General features: G+C 42.4%; 1 protein-coding gene and 1 pseudogene across 2 annotated transcripts in view; both read right to left on the bottom strand.

The window, feature by feature from the left end:
- LDLRAD4 (low density lipoprotein receptor class A domain containing 4) overlaps positions 1-14297 on the bottom strand; it is a 532001-nt gene that overhangs the window by 147131 nt on the left and 370573 nt on the right. The window lies entirely within an intron of this gene.
- On the bottom strand, positions 11994-13015 carry LOC309555617 (piggyBac transposable element-derived protein 4-like; annotated as a pseudogene). Its single transcript has one exon. The product of its transcript is annotated as a piggyBac transposable element-derived protein 4-like (transcript).

The raw sequence follows: 14297 nt of genomic DNA on the forward strand, positions 1-14297 counted from the left end.
TCCTCCACTGGAATAACCGTGGCTTTATTCAGTCTGGAAATAGGTGGATCCACCACTGGTGGTACCGTCCATTTCTTAATGAGGGATTCCTCAAACGGATAGCGTCTAGCAATGCGCTTGGAAATAGTAAAGGTACGCTTAGAATGCTCCCATTCCTCTTTAATCTTATTACCAAAACACTTGGGTAAAGGAAAAACCTTCACCGTCTTGGTGGGTTTGCTAGTACCAAAGGGAATCTCTATTTCAGTTGCCTCTGCCGGTAAAACCTCAAGTCTTAAGGTTTCCCGAACCGCCACAACTAGTGCGTCCACCAATGCTTCTTCCTGAATTATGGCGGAAGCATGAACTTCCTCCTCACTGTCTGAGGGAACTTTACCTGAGACAACAGCCCCTGCAGAGGGACCTGCAGCTGCAATGACCATCTCAGAATCTGAATCTGAAGTATCAGATGATATAGGGGTAGGCGGGGGTCGCTTTCTTGACCCCCGTTCCTGACAGGCCGTCTCCACCCGAGCCACCAAAGACTCCAAAACTGCTGTAAATGCATCCATACTCTGTGCACTGGCGGGTCCCGCGGCCCCCTCGAGGGAAACAGGTGGGGGTACCTGTGTGGCAGGGTCCATGATAATTCCAGATACTACCCGGAAAAAATCAATTTGCCAAAAAATAAAACTTTTTTTTTTTTTTCAGACCCCCAGCGCCACAAAGCCCCTCAGTGTTACCTGCTTAGGGACCCCTACAGAGCGAGAGAGAGAGATAGACCCCAAGGCTCACCACTTGATGCTCAAGTGCAACTTGTCTCAGCGATGTCTAGAACAGACAGGAAGTCTTTTGGCTGGCTTCCCGGGAAAAAAGGAGGCGGCTCCGCCCCTCTGTACGCCTTCCGGCGCCTCCCCTAGCTCCACGAGGTGTTTGGGTCACCTCAAACATGGCCGCCCCCATGCTGGAGACACGAGGCTACGCCAAAATGGCAGCCTCGTGCGATCTACCAGACAATGGCGGCGGCCTGTACAGAATAACGGCATGTTTGCGGGAGTATCTCGGCCTCACAAACCTTCACCCTCATGGTGATCAGCGTGGCCGGCGGTACCGGACCCTGGCGGGCCGTATGCGGTCCGTGGCCGTCGGGAGGCATCTGCTTAGCTGGAGGAATATGATCTGGAATGCAGTATACATGTATAGACATCGCCCTGTGGCTTCTGACAGGTAGGATACCTTATACTATCACAGTAATGTTCTAATACTGCCACTGACTACAATCATTTAAACATTTTTGCAATTAGATTGTCAGCTCCCAAACCAAGCCTCCTGGTTTATTGTTCACAAAAATCACACTCCAATAGGGGGATCTGTGACATGTTATGGGATAGAGGGGAGACCCATCCTTACCATTACAGAGAGGGGCCCGCGTTCACCACAAGACCCGTCAGGGGGAAAGGGGGAACATACTACTCACCCTACCGGAACCAGGCGGGCGCCAATTCCTGACAGTACCCCTCTCCACCGGGGTGGGAGGGCTGTCGACCAATACGGACGCCGTGACTCATGGTCATTGGCGTTTAAGCGAGACGTTCAACTCGCAGGGTCAGTCCCTGTCCAGTGGGACTATGTCGCGGCCGACCCAGCGCGGAGCTATGGCCTGCACGCGCTCGTAGGCTGAACTGGGGTGACCACTGGATCTCAACATCCAGCCCGTCGCCCAGTTCCAGCTTTCTTGCTTGAAGATCTCACAGGAACACTGGAGAAAAAAGCTGTCTAAAAAATCTAAGAAAAAAATCCTGCCAGGACCGAAGATCCTAGCAAGGCATCTAGGTCCTTACTCCTAACTAGACAGAAAAAATCCTAGCAAGGCATCTAGGTCCTTACTCCTAACTAGACAGAAAAAAAAACTGATTTGCTGTAGCAGAGAGAGAGAGGATATACCCTCTGGGACTGCCCCTAAGGTGTGGCCAGAATGTTTTCTTTCCTGTCTAGTCCTACTCCTGTAGAGGGCAGCATAACCCGAGTTGTGTTGAATCAACGAGGACTACGTCTGTCAATGAGCGACAGAGAAAAGTCAAGCGTGCAGCTGCCAAGATGCCACTTGCCACCAGTTTGGCCATATTTCAGAGCTGCAACATCACTGGAGTGCCCAAAATCACAAGGTGTGCAATACTCAGAGACATGGCCAAGGTAAGAAAGGCTGAAAGACGACCACCACTGAACAAGACACACAAGCTGAAACGTCAAGACTGGGCCAAGAAATATCTCAAGACTGATTTTTTAAAGGTTTTATGGACTGATGAAATGAGAGTGAGTCTTGATGGGCCAGATGGATGGGCCCGTGGCTGGATTGGTAAAGGGCAGAGAGCTCCAGTCCGACTCAGACGCCAGCAAGGTGGAGGTGGAGTACTGGTTTGGGCTGGTATCATCAAAGATGAGCTTGTGGGGCCTTTTCGGGTTGAGGATGGAGTCAAGCTCAACTCCCAGTCCTACTGCCAGTTTCTGGAAGACACCTTCTTCAAGCAGTGGTACAGGAAGAAGTCTGCATCCTTCAAGAAAAACATGATTTTCATGCAGGACAATGCTCCATCACACACGTCCAAGTACTCCACAGCGTGGCTGGCAAGAAAGGGTATAAAAGAAGAAAAGCTAATGACATGGCCTCCTTGTTCACCTGATCTGAACCCCATTGAGAACCTGTGGTCCATCATCAAATGTGAGATTTACAAGGAGGGAAAACAGTACACCTCTCTGAACAGTGTCTGGGAGGCTGTGGTTGCTGCTGCACGCAATGTTGATGGTGAACAGATCAAAACACTGACAGAATCCATGGATGGCAGGCTTTTGAGTGTCCTTGCAAAGAAAGGTGGCTATATTGGTCACTGATTTGTTTTTGTTTTGTTTTTGAATGTCAGAAATGTATATTTGTGAATGTTGAGATGTTATATTGGTTTCACTGGTAAAAATAAATAATTTAAATGGGTATACTGTATATTTGATTTTTGTTAAGTTGCCTAATAATTATGCACAGTAATAGTCACCTGCACACACAGATATCCCCCTAAAACGAAAAACAAACTAAAAACTACTTCCAAAAATAGTCAGCTTTGATATTAATGAGTTTTTTGGGTTCATTGAGAACATGGTTGTTGTTCAATAATAAAATTAATCCTCAAAAATACTAATTTGCCTAATAATTCTGCACTCCCTGTATACATACACACACACACACACACACTTTATTATGGTCAAGATTCCAAAAAGTCTTTTAAAAAATATTTTCAGTCTAGAAGATATAAAATATGCTATATGCATATTTTTCTTTTCATAGTTTTATTTTCAGTCAACAGGTGCAGCGCTGTTCTCACTTTCAAGTTTGTCACACTAATCTTATTTGCTTTCCAAAAAAATGCCTGTTAGCAAACCTCAATAGCTCAAGCTCCAATTTGCCCACAAGTGAATAAGTCATAGCAGTTAGTTATCTCCCTTACTGCTGTGTGTGTATACTGTACAAGTTTCAATTAGAGAGACATTCTAAAAGGCAAATGGTTCTACAAAGCAAAATACTTTGTATTTGCAAAACAAAGATTATATATAAATGGTGCAAAAATAAAAAAAGAATTTTCAGTTTTTGGATCAGGGTCCTCGGACCCTATCCTGAAGGGGTTTAAGCCAGTGTTTCTTAGCTTTACAGAATAATGTTCCCTTAAAGTGATTGTAAAGTATTTTTTTAATTAAAACAACATATTATACTTACCTGCTCTGTTCTAATGGTTTTGCACAGGGCAGCCCAGATTCTCTTATTCTTGGGTCCCTGGCTAGAACTCATGGCCCCTCCCTCCTGCTGCTGAGTGACCCCACAGCAAGCAGCTTGCTATGGGGGCACCCGAGCCGAGCGGCAGCTCTGTAAATCTATTCAGACTCGGGAGTTGCTGTTCCGCCCCGCCCCCTCTCTCTCTCTCTCCTGATTGGCTAAGTTTGATTGACAGCAGCAGGAGCAAATGGCGCCGCTGTGTCTCAGGCGATCAGGAGAGTGAGTCCTGAATGGCTGAGGCACTAGTGGACATCGCTGGATAGAGAGGGGGGGCTCAGGTAAGTATTAGGGGGGCTGCTGCACATAGAATGCATTAAGATAATAAAAAAACTTCTCACTTTACAACCACTTTAGGTCAACATACACGCCTATACAAAGCCCCTCTAAAGTGTGCATGTATATTTTTCCACACAATCTCTTAGGCTCCTAAAGTAAAAATATGCCGTCCCAAAAACAAACACTATGTTCTGCAGTGCTTATTAATAAGTGCCTCTGCAGTCTCCTCCCCCTGCAGTCCCACAAATATCTGCCAATGCTCCCAGTGAAGCCCAGTTTCCTGTGGTTGTTTGGAAACACTGCTGCACTGCTCCTGAATGGAGCAGAGTTGTCGCTCTCATGTAGGCTGTGCCTGTTTGCACTACAGTGAGATGAAAAATATTGCAGATTGTGTGGCTATCAACATTAACACTGCTGTTTTATGAGCCTGTAGCTTGTCATTCAGTACCTGGCCACACCGGCTTTCTGGGTTGACAGCACTGCCTCTGCTGCTGAATCCTTCCCTTTGTGAACTGCAGGGGAGCATGCAAACCACAAATGAAAGGGTATTTCTCTCAGTCAGGGAAGATAAAGTTTTTTGTTTACTTGATGTTTGTGCATCACGTAGCAATTAGGCTGTCATACAGGAGCCTTTAGTTGTACTTGAAAGAACTGCTTACATATTTGCCATTCAAGAAAATTGTAAAAGTATTGATCTGTGTCAGAAAAATAGCAGGCCTTAAGGCAGATTGAGTAGTAGGGTCCCAACATGTTTTATTTGCTTGCAAAAATCTGGACTCATTTTTTACTGCTTCTTCATCATGTGTACCAAGCATGCATCAACAGTGCACTGAGGCAATGCCCTGCATTTAAACTCTTGGCACATGATGCAGAAGCTTCGGCCCCCCTGTGTCAGTGAGCAGCTGATGCACTGCAAAAGCGTACCGACGAGAGCTGGGGTCCTAGGGGTGATGTCATTGCCCCCAGAATTAACAGTCATTGTCAAGTCCTCTCTTAACCACTTGCCTACAGTGCACTTTCACCCCCTTCCTGCCCAGACTGATTTTCAGCTTTCAGCGCTCTCACACTTTGAATGACAATTACTCAGTAATGCAACACTGTACCCATAAAAAATTTGTGTCCTTTTTTTTCACACAAAAAGAGCTTTCTTTTGATGGTATTTAATCACTACTGGGTTTTTTATTTTTTGTGCTATAAATAAAAAAAGACTGAAAATATTGTGAAAAAACGCATTTTTCTTTGTTTCGGTCATAAAATTTAACAAATGAGTAATTTTTCTTCACAAATTTTGGCCAAAATTTATACTGCTACTTATCTTTGGTAAAAATAACCCAAATAAGTATATATTATTTGGTCTTTGTGAAAGTTATAGAGTCCACAAGCTTTTTTTTTTTTTTTTTTTACAAATTGACGTATTAACAGGTTATTTCTCTCACACAGCATATGTATACTTGCAACTACACCCCAAAACACATTCTACTACTCCTCCCGAGTATGGCGATACCACATGTGTGAGACTTTTTCACAGCCTGGCCACATACAGAGGCCTAACATCCAAGTAGCACCATCCGGCATTCTAGGAGCACAAATTACACATATAATTTCCTGACAACCTATCGCAATTTTGAAGGCCCTGGAGCACCAGGACAATGGAAACCCCCATAAAATGACCCCATTTTGGAAAGCAAACAGCCCAACGTATAATTTTTGAGGCATAATGAGTCTTTTGAACTTGTCATTTTTTTCCACAAGTTTTTGAAAACTGTGGAAAGAAAATGAAAACACTTTTTTTTTTACACAAAGCTGTCCATTTATGCAATATTTCTAACACATAGCATGTACATAGCAAAAATTGCATCCCAAAATACATTCTGCTATTCCTCCCGAGTATGGCGATACCACATGTGTAACACTTTTACACAGCCTAGCCACATACATAGGCCTAACATCCAAGTAGCCCTTTTCACAAAGTTGTCCATTTATCCACTTTAAGACTGGGCCTATTTTTGACACTTGGTGTTTACAAGCTAAAATCATTTTTTTTGCTAGAAAACTACTTAGAACCCCCAAACATTATATATTTTATTTAGCAGAGACCCTAAAGAATAAAATGGAGATCGTTGCAATATTTTTTATCACACCATATTTGAGCAGCAGTCTTCCAAATGCAATTTTTTTGAAAAAAATTCACTTTTTTGAACTAAAAAATAAGAAAACAGTAAATTTAGCCCAATTTTTTTCCATAATGTGAAAGACAATGTTATGCCGAGTAATTAGATACCCAACATGTCATGCTTCAAAATTGCGCATGCTCACAGAATGGCACCAAACATTGGTACTTAAAAATCCCCATAGGCAACATTTTAAAAATTTCTGCAGGTTACCAGCTTAGAGTTACAGAGGAGGTCTAGGGCTCAAATTATTGCTCTCGCTCTAACGATCGCGGAGATACCTCACATGTATGGTTTGAACACCGTTTACATATGTGGGCGGGACTTGCGTATGCGTTCGCTTCTGCGCGCGAGCTAACGGGGACAGGGCGCTTTAATTTTTTTTTTTTTCCTATTTATTTTTATTATTTTTTTATTTTTACACAGTTTAAAAAAAAAAAAATGTTTTGATCATTTTTATTCCTATTACAAGGAATGTAAACATCCCTTGTAATAGAAATAGGCATGACAGGTCCTCTTTATTGTGAGATCTGGGGTCAAAAAGACCTCACACCTCACAACTACACTAAAAAAGAAAAAAAAAAAAATTGTTAAAAAAAGGAAGAAAAAAAAAACGGCCCTTTAAACCGGTTGCTAGGCTGATAGGGTGACAGATGACGATGACTGATGGGGTGACAGGTGACGGGCGATGGTCACTGATGGGTGACGGGCGATGGTGCATGGCGGTACTGATGGCAGTCTCTGGTGACCGGTGAACTTTAGGCTACGTTCACATGTGAGCGTAGCGATCACGGGCAGAATCACTGCGATTCTGCCCGCGATCCAGAAATCATTGCAAATCGCGGGGCGCCTGTGCGTTGCCCGTGATTTGCAATAGCACCCCAAACGCTGTGCGATGTTGCAGTGATTTCCGCCTGCCGAATCGCGGTAACATCGCACAAACAACGCATGATGCCCCAAAGAAACTCTTGTACCTTTTTTGGGCGTCATGCGATGTTTGCGCGATGTTACCGCGATTCGGCAGGCGGAAATGGCGGCAACATCGCACAGCGTTTGGGGTGCTATTGCAAATCACAGGCAACGCACAGGCGGAAATGGCCTCACATGTGAACGTTATGGGTGTCAATTTCTGGGCACTGATGAGGTGACTGTTGGGTGACAGGTGACATTGGGGGGGGGGGGGCTGAGGACTGTGTGGGGACCTTTATTTTTGTGCTTTTACATTTTACAGGTACACAGAGCAGTAACTCACCATTTCTAGCTCTGCTCTCCTCACACTGGAAACTGTGTGAGGGTATAAGAGCTAGTAACAGTGAGTTACTGCTCTTTGTTTACATTTTGTGATCAGCTGTGAATGGATTCACAGCCGATCACTCAGTAAACAGTCACTGTCAGTGACTGTTTACTACTGCGGGTGACAGCTGTGTTCCTACGGAACACAGTGCCGACATGACCGCGCTGCGCGCTCCCGATCGCGCATGCGCGGTCATCTTGTGGGCTCCTCCATTGTGATCGGCTGTGTCATTGGAACTAGCCACGCCCATTGGCTGTTTCCCCCCTGCCGGTGACGGGGGGTGTCCCGGGGACACCCCGACACCGGCAGTGCAGGGCGGCGCGCACGCGATCGCGCGCCTGCCCTGCTTAAAGTGCCGCCGTCATATGACGGCGGCCCATGTCAAATGACGGCGGGCGGGCGGCAAGCGGTTAAGGAAGATGGAACTGCAGAATCATGTGGCTGGACCAGATTAAAAAAAAAAAATAAAAATATACAGATTTTTTTTGAAACTGGGTATGAAAGATGTGGGGGGGGGGGGGGGCGTTTTTAAGAATAGTAAGTGTTAGGCTTTCCTACCACTTTAATAATCACCTGCTACAAGTTGGCATTTGTAATAAGCTGAATCTTTATATTTTAATTAGTAGAATACTGAAATGTTACCTTACCAGGGATTTTTATATTTACCTGTATTCTCTCCCCGTCAGAACAATGTCAGTCTTAGTGTCAGGCTGCAACTCTACAACCTATGTTGCCTAAACCTAGGGTACTTAAACTGATACAAAAGTCTTGGTTTTGTTTGACAACAAACATGTCATACCTACCTGCTCTGTGCAGTTGTTCTGCACAGAGAAGCCCAGATCCTCCTCTTCTTGGGTCCCTTGCTGGCGCTCCCTCCTCCTGCCCAGTGCCCCCGCAGAAAGCAGCTTGCTATGGGGGCACCCGATCCAAGCCTCTGTGTGTCCAGTAAGACATGAAGCCACAGCTCAGCCCCGCCCCCTCACTCTCTCATTGGCTCACTGACTGATTGACAGCAGTGGGAGCTAATGACGCCACTGTGTGTCTCGGCCAATCAGGAGGGAGAATCCTAGACAGCCGAGTGTCTTCTGCACATCACTGGATCGAGAAGGGGCCCTGGTAAGTGTTAGGAGGTTGCTGCACACAGGTGATTTTTTATCTTAATGCATAGAATGCATTAAGATATACCTTTTGCTTTTAGAACCCCTTTGACAAACACCAAGATAGGCTCTATAACACAGGTATTGTCAGGATTACAGTAAACTAGGGAAAATGCTTTAACTGAAGTTTTAACATTCTTCAGGGGCCCAGAGTAATCTAGAGTTTATATTTCTGCTCAGACATGGGGAGAATACAAATAAATGAAAAGAAACTCATATCCCTGATGGGCTAGGCTAGACTACTAAAGTACAGTGAAGATTCATATTTTACAGATACCCATTCCTGAATAGGCCTCATCTCATAAGCCACCCCTCATCATTGTGGGACACATGTACGTCTATTTTTCAGCAAATTTCAATACAAATACATGCTAAAAGAGATGCTCGTATGTAAAATGAAAGCTCCATTTGGAAGGGAGGCATACACATAGGGGAACTATCAAGAGATCAAATAGAATACATTAGTATGACAAGCACAAAGCCGTCACCTGGTGTCATTGATTATCTATACATTAAACAGTCATTTACCATGGCACACTGTAATCCAACGTACTGATCTTCATTTAAATTACTTTTCCAACTGCTCATTGCCATCAAAAGTTATTTATTTTCTCATGTGTTTATAGGGCACAACATCTTTAAAATATGAAAAATAATTGATGCCAAGGCAGAAAAATAAATATCCAGTATTTATTTAAACCCATTTTTATTAGATATATCATTATCCTATTAAGAACACTGTTGGATCATTCATGGTACAGTTACACAAGATGCTAAGTAAAGAATAAATGAAGCATATGGTTTGTATCTATTCAGATACAATGCTAAACTTGCAATCTTTATACCCCAATGCATGTTTTTAGAATTGGAGAACCTAGAAAATACCTGTTACAATAGTGACAATTATTCAGGTGTAAAAGTAATCATATAGTTGATGTGCGAAGATAATAAAATTACCTTAAAATTTGATTATTTGCCACTTTTCATTATATCATTATACCGACCTGTAAAATAAACTTAAAAAAAAAAAAAAAAATATATATATATATATATATATATATATATATATATATATATATATATATATTCTATTTACTGACCTGTACCTACTATCTGGGTTTATATTGCTTGGGAGAAGAACTTTTGACTGTAGTCTTTTGTTACCAAATTACAACTGGTATCTACCCTACATCCCCTGACCACACTTTTCCCCTACTGACCACCTTTTATCTGATTTAATTAGCATTTTAACAAATTATACTAATTATCTGTACACCTCCTGGGATTTGATTTATGCCTCTTACTAGACATAGTGTGCAGGCAGGCTGATCCTTGTCTGGCATCCTAGTAATCTGCTGTCAAATTGTCAAGTTTCTACAAAAATATCTTATAAGGCAGCCTACAGTTACCAATTCTGCATAGTGACCCTCAGCAACAAAAAAAGCACATAAGAAGACTGACCAATTGGGAATGATAAAATACAAGTTGTCCCAAGAAGCTATATCAATGTATTAATGTGCATATAATCCAAAAGAGAGTCAATTAAGCAGGTTTATTAACCAATTCAGCTCCGGGAAGGGTTTACCCCCTTAATGACCAGGCCATTTTTTGCGATTCTGCACTGCCTTACTAACAATTGCGCGGTTGTGCGACACTGTACCCAAATACAATTGATGTTCTTTTTTTCCCCACAAATAGAGCTTTCTTTTGGTGGTATTTGATCACCTTTGCAATTTTTTGATTTTGCACTTTAAACAAAAAGACAATTAAAACAAAAAATATATATATTTTTTTTACTTTCTGCTATAAAACATTCGCAATAAAAAAATGTAAAAAAAAATAATTTTTATCATCAGTTTAGGCCAATTTGTATTCTGCTACAAATTTTTGGTAAAATAAAAACCCAAAAAGCATATATTAATTGGTTTGCGCAAGTTATAGCATTTACAAACTTTTTGGATTTTTTTGTTATTAGTAATGGCGGCGATCAGCGACATTGCAGCGGACAAATCTGACACCAGGGGACACTTTTGGGGACCAGTGACACCAATACAGTGATCAGTGCTAAATAATATGCACTGTTACTGTATAAATGACACTGGCAGGGAAGGGGTTAATACTTGGGGTGATCAAGGGGTTAAGTGTGAGCATAATTGTGCTTACCAACTGTGGGGGGCTCTGTCGAAGGCACACAGAACGGTGTTTCAGCTTAGCTGAGACATACAATCTCACTGTGCCTGTCTGACAGGAGAGCTGCATGCTTGTTTACATAGGCAGGCGGCTCTGTCAGTTTCCCCGAAGATCGCGAGAGGCCGGTGGCGATTGAGCCTGCTCCTCCCGCGGTCTGGCTCCCGCTGTGTCTAACTGCAGCGGGAGTGCGCCTCCGGCGCCGCTTGCGCGTGCACATAATCACGTAGATGTACATGATTATGTGCAGCCGAGCCGCCCTGCCGCAGTAATTCTGCGTGGGGCGGTCGGCAAGTGGTTGACCTCTCGCGGCCGGATTAGGTCACTATTATTGAATGTCAATGCGGTACATCGTTTTGCAAAGAAATTTGTTTTTTTATATTGTAGGCCTGTAATTCTTAGGGAAAACTCACTTAAATCTGTCCAAACAAAGAGTCTAGTAGACATCTCGGGTATGGTTTGAAACAAAATCATAAATTATAATATTACATTTAATTCAATAATGTAATCAAACCAAAAACACTGAAATTTGTCCAAACAAGGGTGCAACATTGCTAGTCACTGCATATTTGTTTAGTAAACATCCTGGGTATGAACAATTTTGAAACATAGGACTGTACAAAGTCCTTTCTGATTTTCTTTCCACTATCATCTCGCTTCGAGCAACAAACCACGCATATCCTTGTAGGTGCTGACTTTCTCGGTTGGTGGGATGTAGTCCATGAAGTGACGACCATTGAAGCGTTCTGGGTTGACGCCAACAGCACAACGTCCAGCTCAATTCACAGCCATTGAAGAGGTTTGGTGGTTCACAAACCTATGTTCGGCAACTTTCCAAATGAAGTCAGAATGAATCACAGGCTTGTCATTCTTTTTAGCAGAATGTAGGCATTCCACAACTATTGCTCAAGAAGATGTCTGAAGATCTTTTTGTAGTACTTATGCGGTTTCGTGCGTACCATAACAGTGGAGGTATTATGAACTGTACTCATTAGGCACACATCTTTGTCACGCCATCGCTGTGCCATGATTTTGCCTTTCTGACAGACAACCATTTCTCCAGTCCTAGCTTCTTATTGCTAAACATTGGCGGTATGTCGTGCCAGTTAGCCCTAACGGTTCCATAGGCATCTGTTTTGTAGAAGAAATTTATAAAGTTCAGGAGATGTATAAAAGTTGTCGGTTGTTACGCAATAGCCCAAATTTAGCAATAGCTCAATGAGTGAAAGAATGGAAGAAGTTACCATTCCATAGTTGCTATATTTTGGATTGAATTTTGTTCCTTTTCCAGTGTATATGACTGAATTCCAAATGTAGCCAGTTGAAGATTTGCATAGCATGTAGGATTTTATGCCAAATCGTGCTCTCTTTGATGCAATGTTTTGTACCCCGCTGAGCCTTCCCTTGTAGGCCATTAGACTTTCATCTATGTTGATATCTCTTTCTGGCACATAGCTCAGTTGGAAATTCTTTAGAATCATTTGAGATTCCTGCCAAATTTTCTTTAGTTTTTGTGCAGGATGAGTAGTTTCATCAAATTCTTTGTTGTTTTCGAAGTGTAAATATTTCATGATCAGGGAAAATCTGTACTCTGACATCATGACCGTGCCAAAGAATGGAATGGCAAGTAATGTATTAGTTGTCCAATACCACTTCTGCAGGGGTTTCCCCCACCACTCCCTAAAGTATTATTAGGCCCAGAAATTTCCAAATGTCATCTTTGGTCACTGGTTCCAACTTTCTGCTTCTTGGTAACTTCCGATGTAGAGTAGCTATTTGTTGCTCTGTGTACCAGTTTGTCTCAGTAACTATTTTTTCAATAACCTCTTCAGTCAGAAATAATTGCAAGTATGCCAAGGGGTTGTCGTGTTCAAATGTCTACTTTCAGAGCAGATGCTCCAGTAAATGGAAATCTTGGGGTTGCTGCCTGATCTGTACCGCAGTCAATAGAGCACCAAGTTCGCACATCACTGAGCTCAGTTGCGGAATCGTCGCTGTCAGTTTCAGTGTCTGAGGACGAGTTTCCTCATGAATCACTGTCGCTCAATTCTGCAAGTAATTCTAATTCACTATCGCTGTTTTCTAGCTGGTCTAAAACTGCTTTTGAACTAAAGGGATGCTTTTTGGATGCCATGGATGTTCCAAAGTTTCCAGGCAGAAAGGAACAGTGAAAGTGCAGGAAGGGCACTGGACAAAGCACTAGGGACGAAACTGAGGTGAAATGGTTTGATACATTGTAATGTATAAGGATTACATTACTGTATTACAATGAATCAATGTCACGTTTTGTTTTCTTTTCTGACTTTCCCACCCGGTTCCGCCCCCCTGTGTCGCTGGCGCTCTCAGGGATGGAAACCCGAAAGATGGATGCCGGTATCAGCCGGAGGACATCAGGGGATCGTAGGGACAAGGTAAGTGTCACTACAGGGGTACTACAGTGTAACTCCCAAGTGTGGAAAAAAAAATTGGAATAGTGTGGGGCATAGGTCGGGACTTTTTAGGTATCGTCTAAGACCAATAATAGTAATGTAGTATTAATACAATAATTTGTATAAAAAACATTTTATTATATATTTCTCAAAAGAAAAAAGGGGAGAAATACAAAAGGACAAGGGAACAATTGATCTATACAAAGAATCAATAGTGGAAAATAAAACCATCACATAGATACATAATCCTCATATATTAGCAATGGAACCTCCGGGTTGGGCCAGACTAATCCCGTACCAGTCAGGTATTTCCTTGGGTGTACCGTAACCCACTACCCTACATGTTTCGCGGTACGTTTGTCTTTGGCGTGTTACTCCCTCCTATCCACAGACCAGCAGCCGATAAGGTGGGATTATCCTTGCTTACTCTTGGCTCCTGTGTCTATATGATATATTGTGATTTATATGTATGGTGACTATAATTTGTTTGGTTTTTAAATAAAATATATTGTAATCACATGTTATACATTACCCGAAGTAAAATTGTCTTGTAACTAATTTCTGTTTCAATTATCCTACAGTTATCCTCTTGAAACATCTATTTGCACCCCTGTACCCCTGAAGAAGCGGTTCGTACCGTGAAACATGTAGGGTAGTGGGTTACGGTACACCCAAGGAAATACCTGACTGTTACCGGATTAGTCTGGCCCAGCGGTACTTCCCGGAGGTTTCATTGCTAATATATGAGGATTATGTATCTATGTGATGGTTTTATTTTCCACTATTGATTCTTTGTATAGATCAATTGTTTCCTTGTCCTTTTGTATTTCTCCCCTTTTTTCTTTTGAGAAATATATAATAAATAAAATGTTTTTATACAAATTATTGTATTAATACTACATTACTATTATTGGTCTTAGACGGTACCTAAAAAGTCCCGACCTATGACCCACACTATTCCAATTTTTTTTCTCACTATAATTGGGA

Source organism: Pelophylax lessonae, assembly GCF_965119305.1.
Source record: "Pelophylax lessonae genome assembly, chromosome: 5".
Taxonomy (NCBI): Eukaryota; Metazoa; Chordata; class Amphibia; order Anura; family Ranidae; genus Pelophylax; species Pelophylax lessonae.